This window comes from Astatotilapia calliptera, chromosome 16 (genome assembly GCF_900246225.1).
Source record: "Astatotilapia calliptera chromosome 16, fAstCal1.2, whole genome shotgun sequence".
NCBI lineage: Eukaryota > Metazoa > Chordata > Actinopteri > Cichliformes > Cichlidae > Astatotilapia > Astatotilapia calliptera.
In genome coordinates, this window is record NC_039317.1 from 21,829,086 (window position 1) to 21,838,846 (window position 9,761).

General features: G+C 40.3%; 1 protein-coding gene across 5 annotated transcripts in view; it reads right to left on the reverse strand.

Annotated features, from left to right (window-relative positions):
* The window catches only part of map3k13 (mitogen-activated protein kinase kinase kinase 13), a 35,071-nt gene extending 27,604 nt beyond the window's left edge, over positions 1 to 7,467 (reverse strand). For 4 of the 5 annotated variants that reach the window (XM_026144099.1, XM_026144101.1, XM_026144092.1 and 1 more), the window contains exon 1: positions 7,376 to 7,467. The gene's annotated coding sequence lies outside the window, so the exon portion shown is untranslated. The other variant, XM_026144094.1, reaches the window with a different exon arrangement.
* Between the last annotated feature and the right edge of the window lie 2,294 nt (positions 7,468 to 9,761).

The following is a 9,761-nucleotide window of genomic DNA, read 5'->3' on the forward strand; positions in this document are numbered from 1 at the left end:
CTTGGTGGGGTGAGAGGTTAGAGAAAAGAAGTGAGGTCACAGCTGTGCAAAGGCAAGAGGAGACTTAAGGGCAAAGCACGGACATCATAAAGTACCCGTGCAAAATATACTGCATATATATATATAAGTTACATTCACATCTGAATGTGAAATAAAGTGCAAGGGAGAAAATTCCACATTCCTGCACTCTTGTTTACCACTAATACATTTAATCTATGACATTACAACCAGATGATGGTCACCTGATACATTTATTAAACATTACAATGTAATAAATGCATCAGCGGTAAAGCGAGACCGCGTGTGGAGTCGCATTTAATTGTTTTTGTAGAATTTTATTATGTGCGCAGGCTGCTGAAGAGTTACATGGTTAAATTACTTTTCTGTTAAACTAAAGGGTTAAGCAGCCACGCTGTACTTTTAGCTAAAATTTCATGTGAAAACACTGCCTAAGATGCTTTTGTGCATACACTGCATTATTAATATTGAGCTCTAACACTGCTGCTGACACCTTATGGCAACGGATTCACACTTTGAATTAGGTGATCAGTGACAGACGCTCACTGGAAAAGGAGGATGGAAAAAGCTCTTCATTTTGGTTGAACTAACACACGCTGCTGCCTGCGAGCTGCAAACACTGATAAAGCCTTCAGTTTTTTTCTTCTGTATCGTCAGAAATATCATTAGCGCAAATTTCGCTGGAATCCTGTGATATAATCTTGAGACTTTATGGCCTACCGCCAGTCTGTAAAATGTTTCCAAGCACCCTGATTTATCACAGACGTTTGGTTTCAGCCCTGAACACAACTTAATCAATTATATCGTTTCAGATTAATTAATCTGATAGACTGACAGTGTAAAAGTAGGACTGCACCAATGTTTAGTCCACCACGGCCCTGTTATTTCAAAATACGCAATTTCTGTTCTTTAGAAAAAAATTCTCACACCTTGGCAATTAGGGCCCAAAGGCTATTTACCGTTTTAAATTATTTATTGTTTTCTAATCAAAAAACAGCAAAAACATCGACTACTCCTATAGGTAAATACCAACTTGTTTGGCAGTAGGCAGATATCAGTCAATAAAGCTAAGGGTAAGGCTCAGGTATTGTTCCATCTCCACCTAAAACCTAAAAATATTCCATTTAAAAGCATTTAAAATCAACCACATAATAAATCAAATGAATAATAAATTATTTTTCTGCCATTCACCATCAGTAGGACATCCCAGTTTAGTCCAACTCTTCATCAATGGCGACCCAAACCCTGTGCAGCTGATTATTTTGGTGATTATCAGCTAATTCAATGCATCACTGTTCAAGTTAAAGAAAGAAAAAACACATCCATTGTTTTCTAAAATCAATATAAATATTTTTCAACATCTAATTTGCCTCATTTGTCATCATTTAGTGGAAATGTTCTTCACGTGGAGTTTGCTGCACACTTGCACTTTGCGACCAATTTTGAGGAATTATTCCTGTTGCATTGAGTGAGCGTTACGTAATCCGTGGGTAGCTGTGCATCGCTGTTATTCATACATTATTCTAAAGTTGCACACATCAGCAGTCGGAGGTGCTCGAACGCACTCGGCCTGTATGACTTGTGCATGTGCTCTGGTTCTTGCTCCTCCACTCGTGTGTGTTAATATGCTCCCCATGAGGCGCTGCAGGCTGTGGTAATTATAGAAGCTCAGCTAGCACACATATCACAAGAGAGATGTGCATTTAAAGCAGTGCACTTTTAGCATGAACACAGCCCTATATGCATGAACACAAACCAACGGATATACCGAAGATGGCTGTGCAGATATTAAACGTCGTGCTGACTGCCTTTTTATCGAACTCTGTAAAACAGTTCTCCTCTAAATAAGTCTCAAACTTAAACAGAGCTGACAAATGCACCTGTTTTCTTGACTTCATATTTCTTCATAATTTTAGCAGCAGAGTCTGGACACACTTGGGGTTCAGCAATGCTGCGTTAATCTACCCCCACCCCAACCTCACGGTCACACAACTGTAATACCCTTGCCCAAATATAAAGGGCTTAACCCACTTCTTAATAAAATCCCAGTCCTCACACACGCTGACCAGCAGGGCGTCTGCGAGTGTGTCAGATAAACTCTTTGGCAAACGATAACTCCATTAATGCCAACGGGGACAGACGAGCCCAGGAGATGGAAGATGATTACTTCCTTAACCACGCCGAGTCGTCATTATTGGCATTTAACAGTCTGATATAGATGTAAGGCGTGCCCGCTCTGCGTGTGCGCACAGCAGGCCAAGGATGGGATGGAGGCAGGGCCTGTGGAGTGCAGACATTATTATTACCGAAATGTCACTCAGAAAGAAAGGAAGGAAAGCAAGGAAAGGAGGAGAGGGCCTGAGGGTGGGCGAGCGAGTAAGTGGATACAGAAAGAGTGGGGAAAGAGAGTGACGGGGTGGCGGTAACACATTCATCTTCATATCCCTCTTTTAGCCCAACATTTGCTGTTTGGCTTTTTCCACTCAACTGCTCTTCAATGGCTGCGCTGCCTGCAATGTGAGGGCTATTTTTAACAGCTGTTAGGCTTTCTGTCATGTTACCTAATCAAACCCACGACAAATCATATTTTTAATACAAATTTGAGAGATTAGGACATAAACTGTGTTTAATCCCACACTCTGGGAAATTCACTCGTTACAGCAGCACAAGGGACAGGAAGAAAAGGTGAATTAGAGAAATATTAGAAAACAATACAAATAGAAGATAAATAAATAGGAAAAATAGTGACAAAAATGATGATGATGAAGGACCACAGTGGAGGACTGAGCTCTAACAGTCTACTGCTATCAAAAGGAACCAAGACCTCAAAAGCAAAACAAGTCTGGACGTCTTCTCTGGAGTTTACAAAGTGAAACCAAAGACCTTGTCTCTAGTGGGAATCAAGTAGCATCAAGGAGCATCAAAAGTGTAATTTTCTGTGCTTTTTTCCCCCCCTCACTTCATTTCAGCTCCACTGTTATATGGTGACTTCCGCACATTTGTAGTGTTTCTCCTCTGCTCCGTTTCACTGCATTATGATGAAGAATGCTACAGAGCAGAGCAGACACATTGAGCAAAGCAGGTGAGAGACAGGGGAAGTTAAGATATCTGACTTGTCAGGATACTGTTACAATGCAATTAAAGCTTCCAAGCAGGTGTTACTTAATCTGCACTTAGCTGTTGTCCACTGTTCTCCACTCAGGGCAATGCTTTTACTCTTCCCTGAGTAAAAGCACTTTTTTCTGCAGAATGGAGCAACTTTGTGTCTCCCCCCCATGACACAATTTGTAACCACATGGGGCTCATCAGCTTTATCCCTCTGTCATTACTACAGCCCTGCACATCACCTTGTTCTTGAAAATTGTTACCATTACACTTCTCCATTCCTCAAGCATCCTCTCACTCTCCAGGATCAACATGGTCAAAAGTTCTACTGCCTTGTCTCCCAGACATCTCAGGTGATAGGTATGTAATGTGGACCAACCACTTTTCATCCTTTTCACAGGCACATTGACTTCCTCCTTACTAATCCTCTGCACTTCCACCAAGGTCCCTCCACCCACCCTTCTTTTGCTCTCATTTTATTCACTTATCAGCTCCTTAAAGTCATCCTTCTATCTTCTCAGCACACTCTCCTCACTCGTTAGTCCATTACCATCTCCATCCTTAATCACCCTGATCTGCTGCACATCCTTTCCAGCTTGATATCTCGGCCTGGCCAATCAATATAAATCCTTTTCTCCTTCTTTGGTGCACAGCCTTACATACAACTCAAAAATGACTAAATATGTAGTTTTTATGAAGACAGACGAGTTTCTTTAGACATTTAACCCTTTCCAATGTTGGGAATTGCACCAGACGTATATAACCGTTCATAACTGGGGGTAGCACACTGCTGACAAGAAATTTTAAAAAAATACTTTAAATGCTACATCTTACGAAACACAACAATGAGCTTATTTATTAAGCCCGATAAGACACCGAAGCTGCTGCTATATAAATGTGACCCAAACAAGCAAAGCGAGTCTCCAGGGCTGGGATTAGTGAGCTCAGACCAGCTGCAAGGCTGCGTCGCTGCTGCTGCTGCTACACATGTCAATTACATAAATGCAGCTTCCTGTCTCTGCGCCAGCATCGGGACCTTATTATGCTCTGCTGACGCTCCGCTCCACTCCACTCGGGACTCAATAGCTCAGATGCGCAGGTACTCTAGAAACAAACGCGCTGTTGCAATGCAACACTGTAACCGTGGAGACCGATGTCTTTAAGAAGACAGGATTTAAAGGTCGAGCCATGTAAAGCAGGGGCGGGCAGTTAATTTTTCCCAAGGTGCCACATGAGAAACTGGGACTGATGTGGAGGTTCACACCAATGAGCTGCTAACACCCACAACAGTCCCAGTTTCTCATGTGGCCCCTTGGGAAAAAAGTAACTGCCAATTCCTGATCTCAGAGATAATAAAGGAGGAATTCAGTGTTTTTGCTGTGGAAAAACATCCCAATTACAAAAAAAATATGTCCTGGGACAACTTTCAGGTGTGGATTTATAAACAGTTGGTGGACTAGCTGTACGTAGCACATCACATAGCTCCCTAATGTGTTTTGTTTTTGTTTGTTTGGTTTTTTTGGGTTTTTTGTTTTTTTTTTTACAAACAATAAAAAAAGCTGTGTGTTAGAATCTCACTTCTTTTCATAAAAAGTTGATTGATGATTCTATTTTTCATATTAGAGAGGAATAAAGCCAGAAGGCAAAATTTCTGCATATTAATTTTCTGTCAGTTCACTAATCAGTCAGCTAATCTGTTCTGCATACAGCCCTTTAAACAACAGTTCCACCAACAGCTTGCAAGACAGGTGAAAATTCCAGGAAGTCTTTCAGGAAATTACACGTCACACCTATGCGAGTGCACTTTGTTGAAATGAAAAACAACCCGGTGCTTGTTAGTGGCAGTTTCAATGTCATAAAAAATATACTACAATAGCTTCAAATGGTAGATTGGCCCCACATGTATAGATGTGACACTGTAACACCACCTGAGAGGTGCAGTCTCCAGCTCGGAGTCACCTGGGGGGAGACCACATTTGGCTGATTAGTGTCGAGTGTGACCTGTAACTGCACCACAGACAGGCAGCAGTAACAAGGGAGGCAAAGCCATTAGTGACACATGTGGGCACTTACTGGAAACATCCCTCTCAGCACAATGAGGGTGGAACACAATGCTGCTGCTGCTGACAGCCCACAGCAGCCGTGGCTCACATGTGCGACGCCTTGTGCCGCCGACTGACTGTCAAAGCGTGTTGGCACAAATGAAGAACCCAAACGCTGTTGTGACATCATGAAAGACACATGAATGATGGCGGCTGATTTGTGTCAGATGGCTCCCGCTGCGCTGCTCATGGAGCGAGCGTGCAGGGTAAGAGGTCCACACCATCTAAAACTCAGTCACACGCTGCCAGTTTATTAGGCACAGATTGGTCCCGATTCAGTTTTAGGCAACACAAGCGCTGACGAGGGAGGCGATTAATTACTGACAAATACACATCCAAACAGTGTCCACAGCTGCTAAGGGGCACGCCTGTGAGGCACTTTGGTTAACATTTTTTTCACTTAAACCAATTTTATGGAGAAACTAAAGTGAGTTGATTGAGATCTAAGGTTGTCTTTAGGCTCTACTCATGGATAAAGTTTTAAAAGTAAATAAATAAATCCAGCATTTTTTTAGTTAACCTTCATCTTGCCAACTGGCTGACATGCACCAACACAAAGATCACTGATGAACTACAATCACGTTATACAGCAGTTCACTTCAGCCATTCACCTTTCATTGATTTCTGCTGAAGTTCAAAGTGAGCATAAGAATGGGGAAGAAAGAGGATTTTAGTGACTCTTAACATGACATAGGTTGTTGGTGTTGTTGTATTTCAGAAGCTGCTGATTTCCTGGGATTTTCCCACAACACCATCTCTAGGGTTGCAAAGTGAGCAGCAGATCTCTGGGTGAAAATGTCTCACTGATATCAGAGGAGAATAAACCGGTAGCTCTGAGGTGAGAGGAAGGTAACAGTAACTAAAACAGCCACTTGTTACAACCAAAGTATGCAGAAGAGCATCTCTGAATGCACAACACCTTTAAGTAGCTGGGCTACAGCACCAGAAGACCACACCAGTTGCCACTCAGCGAGCATCTCGTATCAGTGGTTCAGGCCGGTGGTGGTATAAGGGTGTGTGGGATTTACCACACTCACCACAGTTCGTACCTTTTTAGTACCAGAAGAGCCTCACTTAAACACCACAGTCTACCTGAGTATTGTGGCTGACTATGTCCGTCCCTTTATGACCACAGTGCACTCATCTTCTGATGGCTGCTTCCACCAAAATAACACACCGTGTCACAAACCAGTTCACTGTACTCAAATATATCTCAGTGTCAATATAATAGAGCACCTCTGAAGCCCATTAATCTGCAGTAGCAATATGACCAGTATCTGAGAGGAATGTTTCCAGCAGCTTTTTGAATCTATGCCACAAAGCATTAAGGCCTACCTAACCAGCTACTATCAACCGCTGTAAGACATTTATCCCCTTTTTTTTTTTATTAGCATGACTTGCAATTCTCCCTATGCTCAGAAGGCTTAACTCTAGTGATGACCAACAAAACCAGCTACACATATTTCCCATCACATTATTAACAAACCACAAGCTCATTTAACTTTCATTGAATATGTAAAAAATAATTATTAGGGCTGGGAGGAATTAGTGGTGTACAGATGACAATTTAAAATAAATGATATTCAAAGTAAATAAGCACCAACCTGTCCCATCCTGTATCTGTTTCTCTCTTTAGCCACGTAGTCAAAAAAAAAAAAAAACTAAACTAAACAAAACTTCAGTCTGAGAACTCAATAACAAACATTTCTTCACCAGCCTCTATAATTTCACCTCCTCTCCTCAGCAGCCTGTAATTTCCTCCCTCTCCTGGGTCAAACACAGGCTCTCTGTAGCTCGCTATTTAACGAGATTGTGCACTTGGTTACATAATGACGGCGAATAAGAGCACTAACCTCACCTATACCTGCCGTGTGACTCCCGTCGCTTAAAACCACGTCTGTGAGGAAGCCACAGGTGAAGGTGGTAAAGCTGCTGAGGACCGGGAGCCGATTTGTGGCTTTGATTTCATTCATAAACACTTTCAGGACCAGTCGTCGCGTTAGACAGCAGTTCAGTGACAGCTGCCCCGGTCGGCACATTACAGCCTCATCACCCCACCAACAAACCAACAGACCGGAGCGTTTCTCTTCACCCTCTTCACACATTAACCTCCTCTCGGTAAATGTCCCACACACAACCCGGTTTCTTACCCTTCGGCGCTTCTCCGTCCCTCACACAGGTCCGCCTGTCGTCTCCGGGTCCATCTATTTACTGTCCACACAGAATGGTACGGTCTAGTCTTGTGAGCGTCACACGTCACTTCCGGAGCCTCTATAACCCGTGCACCTGTAAAGCTGTTCACGTGGTCAAAGATCGTCTATGTAGTGCGTGACAGCACAGGAACGTGAGTTTCTAATAGCACTGAAGGTAAAATATATGAATACATTTTTAAAAGTTCTGCTTTGTAATTACATCATAGCGGAAGACCACAAGCTGATTCATGTTACATGTGAATTTCTTTCTAAGTTTCTTTCTAGATAGATTATTGATCCATCTGTGATTATCTTGATAACTGAACTGTCATAATGCTTTAATTCTGTGCTGTACATTTGCAGTTTGGCACACAAAATAATACAATTTTAATTTTCACATACAAAAATACAAATTTATGTAACGTGCATATTCTTATCAAGGTCTACCCTGATCAGAATATTTTGATCAAGGTATAGTACTGGCTTTATTTATGTATTTATTTTTCTATGCTTATCGTTCTGTTTGTTTAATTTAGTTGCTTTTTATTCTTGATAGACACTTTAATGATTCTGCAAGAGATATAACTGTGCTACAGGACCTTCATAAAGAATAATAATAAAATGAGTGTAATCTACAATGAACACAAAATGGTTAAAGGTATCACAGGCTCATATTTATGGTCTTATTATGTGAGGTGGTGAAATATTTTATATACAGTATGTACATATACACACTTATACAAAAGTTAAAGAAAAACAGCAAGACTGAGATTGTGCAAAAGAGAATTCTAGCAGATATACTGTAGATGCCATAAATAAATGCTAATTAATTGTTTAATTATTATTAATTAAAGAACGACACTGTGTAGGTCTTCATTGTCTTAAGGCTAACAAGAACAACACTATGCACTAACTAACACACTTAAAGTACTTTTGTTTTTAAGTGTTGTGTATCAACGTTGCCTGATTGAGGTATTTGTAAGTGTTTCCATTTCTGGTATTTTATACTTCTGTGCCATCACACTTTCACTTACTTTCATTCATTACCTGTCTGGGAACCTGAACACGGTTGAACTGAACTGTTTATTTAAAAGAAAATATTGTGCCTTCTTACATCTATTTGACCACTTTACATTTCAGGTCAACATTTTCACGTGTCAGACATGATCTGTTCATAAAATCTAATTTTTATTTTCTGCTGAATTAACATGGAGTCGGGTAATCAATTCAGTTTTATTCAACAGTATGCACCATGCAGTATTGATGTTGTTCATAATTTGTACAGATTGAGATGAATTAAATCATATAATTTACACACAGTTGATCTGGAGCTTTGAATGCTTTTCCAAAGTTGAATTTGCTCAAATTAAAGATGTGAGCATAAAAGATGTTTGACATACAAACTACATCACCCTTTGAGACTAACTTAATTTTCTATGACATACTATAAACAGTTTTTACTCCCTAAGACTTTCTTGATTGCCCCCACTTCATTACACAAAGTAAACCAATAACATCTGCTGTAAATCAGATTTCAATTTAAAAACTGGCAGTAATTTCCTGAAGGAATGGCTCATGTGTTCTTTAATTTTAAGGCTATCGCTTCAGTGCTTCTTTTTCTCTCTTAAGGCTCAATAATTGAGTATATTTCACACAGCATGGTAAATATTTATACCTGTGCAAAGGCGTAACTTTCCACAGGGCAGCTCAAGGGCCCAGAAGCTATGAGGGGACCCTTCAATGTGCACTAGAGGAGTCAGAGAAAAGCCTTAATTTCATTTTACCATAAAAATGATTGAAAAATATAAACAGTGTTGGTATGATAAACACAAAGCAATAGAAAAAAATGATGAGCATAACATGTCATTTTATTGGTTTAAAATAACTTGGGGCCTGTCAACATACACACCCAAGTTATTCTACGTTTAGTTTTTATTGTTATTGTATTCATTGTGACTTTTGTTTGTAGTTCAGTTTAGTTTCAGTTTGCTTGTTTTGGTTTAGTCTTATTAGTTTCAGCATTAGGTTCTATTCTTTTGAAGGGTTATTGTATTCGAGGGCGTACGCCCGAGGCTAGACTTAGTGAAATCGCTATAGGTGTTACAATAAGGAAGCAGAGCTTTCTGAAAGCAGCTGACTTAAAGTCTTGTAACAAACATGCTCTTCAAAGCCTCACCAGGCAGATTATGATAACAAACGTTACCAAAGATTAAAACTAAGTTTATTTCCGGTTTTTATTTTACTTCATTTTTCCAAATTCACAAATCATTTCAGTTATTTTTAATCCCCCTCAAAAATCTAGTTTCTATTCTTGTTCTATTGAACTAAAATGTTTTTTATATAT